This window comes from Rhopalosiphum padi, unplaced genomic scaffold, assembly GCF_020882245.1.
Source record: "Rhopalosiphum padi isolate XX-2018 unplaced genomic scaffold, ASM2088224v1 scaffold1, whole genome shotgun sequence".
Lineage (NCBI taxonomy): Eukaryota > Metazoa > Arthropoda > Insecta > Hemiptera > Aphididae > Rhopalosiphum > Rhopalosiphum padi.
The window spans coordinates 79,064-90,426 of NW_026869996.1; the positions used below are offsets into that span (position 1 = coordinate 79,064).

At 16.3% G+C, this 11,363-nt stretch overlaps 2 pseudogenes across 1 annotated transcript; both read left to right on the forward strand.

The window, feature by feature from the left end:
• Positions 1-530: 530 nt before the first annotated feature.
• On the forward strand, positions 531-1,213 carry LOC132931335 (cytochrome c oxidase subunit 2-like; annotated as a pseudogene).
• An 8,327-nt stretch (positions 1,214-9,540) lies between these two features.
• On the forward strand, positions 9,541-10,670 carry LOC132931280 (cytochrome b-like; annotated as a pseudogene). The gene has a single exon (XR_009662419.1). The product of XR_009662419.1 is annotated as a cytochrome b-like (transcript).
• Positions 10,671-11,363: the final 693 nt, after the last annotated feature.

Consider the following 11,363-nt stretch of genomic DNA (forward strand, 5'->3'; position numbering starts at 1 on the left):
TTGCTAATTCATCTATTGATATCATTCTTCACGATACTTACTATGTAGTAGCTCATTTCCACTATGTATTATCAATAGGAATTGTATTTGCTATTATTGCTAGTTTAATTCATTGATTCCCAATTTTCACTGGATTTTCAATAAATAATTTTATTTTAAAAATTCAATTCATTTTAATATTTATTGGGGTAAATATAACTTTCTTCCCCCAACATTTTTTAGGTTTAAATGGTATACCTCGACGATACACAGATTACCCAAATAATTTTTTACTATGAAATATAATTTCATCAATTGGTTCAATAATTTCAACATTTAGAATTATTATTTTAATTTATTGTATTTGAAATAGAATTTTTTTAAAAAAAACAACTATTTTTAAATTAAATTTAAGAAATTCTATTGAATGAATTCATAATTTACCACCCTTAGAACATTCATATTCAGAATTACCTCTAATTATTAATTTCTAATATGGCAGAAACTATATGCAATGAACTTAAAATTCATTTATAAAGAATAATCTTTTTTTAGAAATTATAACTTGAATAAAACTAAGATTTCAAAATAGTAATTCACCACTAATAGAACAATTAATTTTTTTTCACGATCATACAATTTTCATTATTATTATAATTATAACAACAATTACTTATATAATAATTTTTATTATAAAAAATAAATTTATTAATATTAAAATCTCTGAAAATCAAATAATTGAATTTATCTGAACTACAACTCCACCAATTATTTTAATTTTTATTGCTATACCTTCACTTCACCTACTATACTTAATAGATGAAATTAAATGCCCAATTTTAACAATTAAAATTTTTGGTCATCAATGATTCTGATCATATGAATATTCAGATTTTTCAAATATTGAATTTGAATCTTATATAATAAATGAATTAAATAAAGAAAATTTTCGATTAATTGAAGTAGATAATAAAACTATTATCCCATTTAAATTTAATATTCGACTCTTAATTTCGTCAGACGATGTAATTCATTCATGAACAATTCCAAGTTTAGCTATTAAAATTGATGCAATCCCAGGACGAATAAATCAAATTAATCTTTTTATAAATCGACCAGGAATATACTTTGGACAATGCTCAGAAATTTGTGGTATTAATCACAGATTTATACCTATTCAAATTGAATCAATTAATTTAAATAAATTTATTTATTGAATTAAAAATTTTTAATTCATTAGATGACTGAAAAGCAAAGTAATGATCTCTTAAATCAAAATATAGTAAATTAGCAATTACTTCTAATGAAAGAGATTAGTTAAAGCATAACATTAATTTGTCAAATTAAAATTATTTATTAATATCACTTAATTCCTCAAATAGCACCAATTAATTGATTAATTTTATTCTTATTTTTTTTTTCTACATTTTATGTAATCATAAACTTACTATATTTTAATTTTATTAAAAACTTAAAAATTAATTTTTTTAAAAAAAATAACATAAAAAATTACAACAAATTTATTTAATATTTTTGACCCATCAACAACAATTTTTAATTTAGAAATAAATTGAATCAGAACTCTTTTAATCATTTTATTTATACCAAACTTTTTATGAATCTTACCAAATCGAATAAACTGATTATTATTTAAAATATTTAATATACTAAACAATGAAATACTAATACTTTATAAAATAAAAAAAACTAAATCTCCTGCATTTTTATTTATTTCACTTTTTATATTTATTCTACTTAATAATTTTTTTAGCTTATTCCCATATATTTTTTCATCATCAAGTCATATAGTATTTTCTGTTACTTTAGCTATTCCATTTTGAATATTTTTTATTATTTTGTCAACTTGTAAAAACACTAAAAATATAATTGCACACTTGATTCCTTTAAATACACCAATTTACCTAGCCCCATTAATAACAATTATTGAAACAATAAGAATTATTATTCGACCAATATCTCTTTCTATTCGTTTAACAGCTAATTTAATTGCAGGACATTTATTAATAACTCTATTAAATTTTAATTCACTTATAATTATTATTATTTTTATTCAAATATTTATAATAATTTTTGAATTATGCGTAGCTTTAATTCAAAGTTATGTATTCTCAATTCTTTCATCTTTATACTCTAGTGAATAATGATAAAAATTAATCAACCATATTTTATTTTAAGATTAAGTCCATGACCTATCTTAATAGCATTTAATACATTTAATTTAATAATTTCTAATATTATAATTATAAATTTTAAAATAAATATAATATCATTATTTAATCTACTAATAATTATTAGTATTTCTATCTTATGATGACGAGATGTAATTCGAGAAAGAACATTTCAAGGTAATCATAATTTTTATATTATAAATTTAATCAAATTTAGAATAATCTTATTTATTATCTCTGAAATATTTTTATTTATTTCTTTTTTTTGAAATTTTCTACACAATTCTTTAGCACCATCAATTGAACTAGGACTAAATTGACCACCAAAAAATATTATATTTTTCAATCCATTATTAATTCCTTTATTAAATACAATTATTTTATTAACATCAAGTTTTACTGTTACTTTAGCTCATCTTTACTTACTTAATAATTCTAAAAAAAAAACTATCATTTTTATAAATTTAACAATTATTTTAAGTATCTACTTTCTAATACTTCAAATATTAGAATATAAACAAGCTACATTTACATTCTCAGATTCAATTTTTGGTTCTTCTTTTTATATAGCAACAGGATTTCATGGTTTACATGTAATTATCGGAACAATTTTTTTAATTATCAATCTTATACGAATAATTAAACTTCACTTTTCTCATATTCATCATATCAGATTTGAATTAGGAGCTTGATATTGACATTTTATTGATATCATTTGACTATTTCTTTATATAACTTTTTATTGATGAAATAATTAATTTTATTAATATAAATTAGTATATTTGATTTCCAATCAAAAAGTTTAAAATTTAAATAAAATAATTATATTAAATTTAATTTCAATAATTGTAATATTTATTATTTTAATAATTCTTTTTATACTAATAATTATAATTAATATAAAAATAAAATTTAATTATAATAAGTCAGCACCCTTTGAATGTGGTTTTGACCCATTTAATAAATCACGAATCCCATTTTCATTAAATTTTTATTTAATTGCAATTATTTTTTTAATTTTTGATATCGAAATTTCAATTATTATACCAATAATTTTAAACTTTAAGATTTCAAACATAATTTACTTTAATTTAATGTTTATTATTTTTTTTATATTTATAATTATTACTATTTTTTATGAATGAAAATTTGGATCATTAAATTGAAAAATTTAAAGGATAATAGTTAAAATTTATAACATTTAATTTGCTTTTAAAAATTATTTTATAATTTATCTTAAATAAGAAGTAATAAATTACATATTAATTTCGACTTAATAATAGATTTTTTTAATCCTTATTTTTAATTGAAACCAAAATAGAGGTTTATTACTGTTAATAATAATATTGAAAAAAAAATTCCAATTAAAAAGATTTTTAAAAAAGAAGCTGCTAACTATCTTTTAAAGCATTATTAATGTTTAATCTTTAAATATTTATTAGTTTAAAATAAAACATTATATTTTCAATATAAAAATAATATATTATTTATAAATAATTTTTTAAAAAATAAAATTTTTAAAAATTTGCAAAGGTAGCTACCTTACCATAAAAAAAAATTAAAATTAAATCAAAATTTTACCTTTTTTTAAAAACACAAAAATAACCTTAACTAAGATTTAGTCTTTATTTCAAAATAAAACTTTTTTTTTAAAAAATAAAATTTTTAAAAATTTGCAAAGGTAGCTACCTTACCATAAAAAAAAATTAAAATTAAATCAAAATTTTACCTTTTTTTAAAAACACAAAAATAACCTTAACTAAGATTTAGTCTTTATTTCAAAATAAAACTTTTTTTTTAAAAAATAAAATTTTTAAAAATTTGCAAAGGTAGCTACCTTACCATAAAAAAAAATTAAAATTAAATCAAAATTTTACCTTTTTTTAAAAACACAAAAATAACCTTAACTAAGATTTAGTCTTTATTTCAAAATAAAACTTTTTTTTTAAAAAATAAAATTTTTAAAAATTTGCAAAGGTAGCTACCTTACCATAAAAAAAAATTAAAATTAAATCAAAATTTTACCTTTTTTTAAAAACACAAAAATAACCTTAACTAAGATTTAGTCTTTATTTCAAAATAAAACTTTTTTTTTAAAAAATAAAATTTTTAAAAATTTGCAAAGATAGCTACCTTACCATAAAAAAAAATTAAAATTAAATCAAAATTTTACCTTTTTTTAAAAACAAAAAAATAACCTTAACTAAGATTTAGTCTTTATTTCAAAATAAAACTTTTTTTTTAAAAAATAAAATTTTTAAAAATTTGCAAAGGTAGCTACCTTACCATAAAAAAAAATTAAAATTAAATCAAAATTTTACCTTTTTTTAAAAACACAAAAATAACCTTAACTAAGATTTAGTCTTTATTTCAAAATAAAACTTTTTTTTTAAAAAATAAAATTTTTAAAAATTTGCAAAGGTAGCTACCTTACCATAAAAAAAAATTAAAATTAAATCAAAATTTTACCTTTTTTTAAAAACAAAAAAATAACCTTAACTAAGATTTAGTCTTTATTTCAAAATAAAACTTTTTTTTTAAAAAATAAAATTTTTAAAAATTTGCAAAGGTAGCTACCTTACCATAAAAAAAAATTAAAATTAAATCAAAATTTTACCTTTTTTTAAAAACACAAAAATAACCTTAACTAAGATTTAGTCTTTATTTCAAAATAAAACTTTTTTTTTAAAAAATAAAATTTTTAAAAATTTGCAAAGATAGCTACCTTACCATAAAAAAAAATTAAAATTAAATCAAAATTTTACCTTTTTTTAAAAACAAAAAAATAACCTTAACTAAGATTTAGTCTTTATTTCAAAATAAAACTTTTTTTTTAAAAAATAAAATTTTTAAAAATTTGCAAAGGTAGCTACCTTACCATAAAAAAAAATTAAAATTAAATCAAAATTTTACCTTTTTTTAAAAACACAAAAATAACCTTAACTAAGATTTAGTCTTTATTTCAAAATAAAACTTTTTTTTTAAAAAATAAAATTTTTAAAAATTTGCAAAGGTAGCTACCTTACCATAAAAAAAAATTAAAATTAAATCAAAATTTTACCTTTTTTTAAAAACACAAAAATAACCTTAACTAAGATTTAGTCTTTATTTCAAAATAAAACTTTTTTTTTAAAAAATAAAATTTTTAAAAATTTGCAAAGGTAGCTACCTTACCATAAAAAAAAATTAAAATTAAATCAAAATTTTACCTTTTTTTAAAAACACAAAAATAACCTTAACTAAGATTTAGTCTTTATTTCAAAATAAAACTTTTTTTTTAAAAAATAAAATTTTTAAAATTATTTAAAAAATTTAAATTTACCTTTATATCTTCAATATAATGCTCTATAATTAAGCTATTCAAATTTAATAATTAAAAAATAAAATAATTAAAAATCATAAAAAAAATAATAAAATATAAACCTTATAACTATTTAAAAAAATATTTTGACTAAATAAAATTAATTTTTTAAAAAAAAAAATTAAACCTCTATTTAAATTATATTCAATTCAACCAACCTCGAAAACTTTTAAAGAAAAAAAACCAACATAAAGAAAATTATTTAAAAAAAAATTAACCTTAAAAAATAATAAATTTCATATTATACCAAAAAAAAAAACATTAAATAAAGAAATAAAATAACTTATAGAAAATAAAAAATTATTAAGTTCAAAAAAAAATCAAATTCTAAAAAATAAAATTAAAACTCTTAAAATTTTAAATTTAAATTCTAATAAAATTAAATCAAACTTATAAAATATCAATCATATAAAAAAAGAACCAAAAAAAATTATAATAAATCTAATAAATATTATTCTAATAATCAAAATTTTTCTTTCAAATTTAACAATTATTATATAATTATATATAGAAAAATTTATTATTATTAAATAATAAATTACACGAATAGAATAAAAAAAAGTTAAAAAAAAAGAAAATAAAAAAAAAAAAAAAAAAAAAAAATTTAAATTTATTATTAAAAAATATTCAAAAATTAAATCCTTTGAATAAAAACTACAAAAAAAAGGAAAACCACATAAAGACATTAAAGTAAATATAAAAATTAAACCACAAAAAGGTAAATAATCAATTAAACCACCCATTTTACGAATATCTTGATTATTATTTATATTTAAAATTAAAATCCCAGCTCTTAAAAATATTATAGATTTAAATAAAGCATGTATTAATAAATAAAAAAAACATATATCAATTTTACCTAAACATAAAATTATAAATATAAATCTTATTTGTCTTAAAGTAGAAAAAGCAATAATTTTCTTTAAATCAAATTCAAAAATTGCATTCAAACCAGCTATTAATATTGTCAAACAAGAAATTACTATTAAATAATTTAAAAAAGAAAAATTTAAAAAAATTTCATTAAAACGAATTATTAAGTAAATACCAGCAGTAACTAAAGTAGAAGAATGAACTAATGAAGAAACAGGAGTAGGGGCTGCTATAGCTAAAGGAAGTCAAGAAGAAAAAGGAATCTGAGCTCTCTTAGTTAAAGAAGCTATTATAATTATCAATATAATAAAAAATAAATAATTTAAATTAACATAATAATCAATTAAAATAAAATTTCAAGAACCAAAATTTAATATTCAAATTATAGATATAATAATAAATAAATCACCTAAACGATTTAAAATAACTGTTACTAAACCTGAACTATAAGATTTTTTATTTTGATAAAAAACAACTAAACAAAAAGAAACCATCCCTAAACCATCCCAACCTAATAAAATTCTAATCAAATTAGGACTAATAACCAAAAAAAATATAAATATAATAAAAAAATTTATTAATATTAAAAATCGACTCTTATTAAAATCATAATTTATATATTCTATACTATATAATAAAATTATAGAAGAAATTAAAAAAACAAAAGAAATAAATATTAAAGATATTCAATCTATTAAAATAACATATAAAACTATACAAGAATTAAAAAAAAAAAATATATATTCAATAAAATAAAATTTATCAAAATAAATCATTAATAAACCTATAATAAAAAAAACTACAAATAAAATAAAATAAAAAAAAAAAAAAAAAAAAAAAAAAATTAAATTTAATTATTTAAATATAAAAATATAATCTTTAATTCCACAAATTAATATTTTAAATAAACTATTTAAATAACAAAATAATTCTATAATTAAAAAAATTAAATTTAATGGAACTCAATGCATAAATAATAATATATATTCTCTTAAATTAATATAAACTAAATAATTTATATTAAAAAATAATTTACCATATTGAGTATATAAATATAAATATAAACTATATAAAAATATTAAAATTATAATTAAAAAATATAATATATAAAAATAATCTAATCAAATTATTAAACTAATTAATAAAAATAATTCACCAAATAAATTTAAAGATGGGGGAAAAGATATATTTGAAGAACATAATAAAAATCACCAAAATGATAAAACAGGATAAATATTAATTAAACCCTTATTTAAAAATAAACTTCGACTTTTAAAACGTAAATAACAAATATTTCTTAAACAAAATAAACCAGAAGAACATAAACCATGGCCAAATATTAAAATTAATGAACCAAAATAACCACAATTATTTAAAGTTAAAAACCCAATAATTACTAAAGCTATATGAACAACAGAAGAATAAGCAATCAAAATTTTTAAGTCTCTCTGAAAAAAACAAACTAATCTTAAAACCAATATACCTAATAAACATAAAGAAATAAATAAATAATTAAATTTTAAGTTAACTTTAAAAACTAATATTAAAACATGATAAATACCAAAACCACCTAATTTTAATATAATCCCAGCTAAAATTATTGAACCACTAATAGGAGCCTCAACATGAGCCTTTGGAAGTCAAATATGAAATATAAATAAAGGTATCTTAACTAAAAAAATTATTATTAAAAATAAATAATAATAAAAATTTAAATTATATAAGTAATCATAATAATATATAAATATAAAATTAAAATTATTTAAACTCAATAAACAAGAAAAAAAAGGTAAAGAAAAAAAAATTATATAAATAAATAAATAAAAACCAGCCTTAAAACGCTCATATTGATAACCTCAACCATAAATTAAAATAATAACAGGAATTAAATTAATTTCATAAAAAATATAAAATAAAATAAAATTATTTCTAAAAAAACAAAAATAAAAAATAATAATAAAAATAAATATTAAAAAATTAAAATACTTTAAATAATTATTCTTAAGACTAAATCTAGAAATATAAACTAATCTAATAATTCAAACACCTAATATAAATATCAAATAAGAAAATATATCTATACCAAATAAATAACTAACATTTAAAAAATAATTAAACATAGGTATCTTGAAATATATAAAAAAAAAAAAAAAAAAAAAAAAATTCTGGGCTAATCATCATCTTTTAAAATTAAGACTAAAAAAAATCATACTAAATAAAATTAATATTAAAATTATTAACATTGTAAAATTATTAATGACTTTAAGTAATCATTACCATATATACGAACTATTAAAATCAAAATTGTTAAACCTAAAACTCTTTCACTAATACAAAAAATAAAAAAAATTAATAATAAAACATATTGTTTAATAAATATTATTAAATTTAATAAAAATAATAAAGATAAAATTAATAATAAATATTCTAATCCTAAAAGTATTATTAATAAATGATTAAAATTAAAAATATAAAATAAAACTCCAGAAAATAATATAAATATTAATACTAAAATAAATAAATTTATCATTTTAATAGTTTAAAAAAAACATTGATATTGTAAATCAAAATTATAAAATTATTTAAAATAAATCAGTATAAATATATACATATTATCATTAATCTCCAAAATTAATATTTTAATTAAAATATATACTGAATTTTAAAATTTATTTTATTAACTAATTTAACCATAGCAATTTTATTAACTATAATAAAATCACCAATTAGATCAAACTTAATCATTTTAATTCAAACTATAACTTTAACATTAATAATTAATATAATTACTAAAACAGCATGAATTTCATTTATAGTATTTATCTTATACATTGGAGGATTAATAATTATTTTTTTATATATTTCAAGAATTGCTTTTAATGAATTAAATATTAATAAAAATTATAAAATTATAATTTATAAATTAACATTAATTTTAATGTTAATCTTTTATTTAAAATTAAATCTCAATCTTGAAAATTTCAATTATGAAAATAAATTTATATTTGAAGATAATTTTAATTTATTAAATATATTCATAATACCAAATAATTTAATAATTTATTTAATTATCTTAATCCTTTTTTTTATATTAATTTTAATTATTTGAATACTAAAAATTAATAAAGGACCAATTCGACAAAAAAATAATTAATGAAAAAAAATATACTAAAAACTTTATCCCCAATATTAAATTTACCTACACCAGCTAGAATTAGTTTTATATGAAATTTTGGATCTTTATTAATAATTTGTTTAATTAATCAAATTTTAACAGGATTATTTTTAGCCTTCCATTATAAAACAGATATTAATTTAGCTTTTCAAAGAATTATTAATATAAATCGAAATATTAACTTTGGATGATTAATCCGATCTTTCCATGCAAATGGGGCTTCTATATTTTTTATTATAATTTATATTCATATTAGACGAGGTATCTATATAAATTCTTTCAACTTTAAAATAACATGAATTATTGGAGTAATTTTATTATTATTAACAATAATAACAGCATTTGTAGGTTATGTATTACCATGAGGACAAATATCATTTTGGGGGGCAACAGTAATCACAAATTTATTATCAGCAATTCCTTATTTAGGAAATTCAATTGTTATTTGAATTTGAGGGGGATTCTCAATTAATAATGCTACATTAACACGATTTTTCTCAATCCATTTTATTTTACCATTTATTATTATTTTATTTACTTTTATTCACTTATTCTTTCTTCATTTAACAGGTTCTAATAATCCACTAGGAATTAATAGAAATTTTGATAAAATTACTTTTTCTCCATATTTTCTAATTAAAGATTTAATTGGATTAATCATATTTATATGAATATTTTTTATTTTAGCTTTAATTTTTCCATACCTACTAAATGATCACAATAATTTTATTATAGCAAATTCAATAATTACACCAAATCACATTCAACCAGAATGATATTTTTTATTTTCTTATTCAATTTTACGAGCAATCCCTAATAAATTAGGAGGGGTTATTGCTTTAATACTTTCAATTTTAATTTTATTAATCTTACCTATATTAAACAATAAAAATTTTTTAAGAAATAAATTTTACCCATTAAATAAATTTTTATTCTGAATATTTATTATAACATTTTTTATTTTAACCTGAATTGGGATACAACCAGTTGAATACCCATTTATTACAACAGGGCAAATTTTTACAACAATTTATTTTTCTTACTTTTTCATTAACTTTTATATCATAAAGTTATGAGATAAATTATTAATTTAGTTAATTAATTTATTTAAAATATTTATTTTGAAAATAAAAAATAGAATTTAATTCTATTAACTTAATACTTAAATTAATGATATAAGTTAAATAATTTAATAGAAAAATTAAAGACAAATAAAAATAAAGACAAAGGTAAAATTAATTTCCAAACTAAATATATTAATTTATCATAACGAAATCGTGGTAAAAACCCACGTAATCAAATAACTATAAATATAAAAATCAAAATAAAAATATTTAAATAAAATTTATTTATTATCAAACCAAAAAACATTTCACATAATAGTATCCCTATAAATATAATTCTTATATATTCAGATATAAAAATAAAAATAAAAGATAAACTTCTAAATTCAATATTAAATCCAGAAACTAATTCTGATTCACCCTCAGAAAAATCAAAAGGAGAACGATTTATTTCAGCTAAAAATCTAATTAATAATAAAATAAACAAAAAAAAAAGAAAAAAAAAAAATTTTAAATTAATTTGATAGATATAAAAATCATTTAAATTAAAACTATTAATTAAAAATATTAAATTTATAATAATAATTATTATTCTAACTTCATATGAAATCATTTGAGAAATAAACCGAATTATACCTAAAACTGAATAATTAGAATTCGAAGATCATCTAATTATTAAAAAAATATAAACTATTAAACTTGAACAACAAAATATATAAATT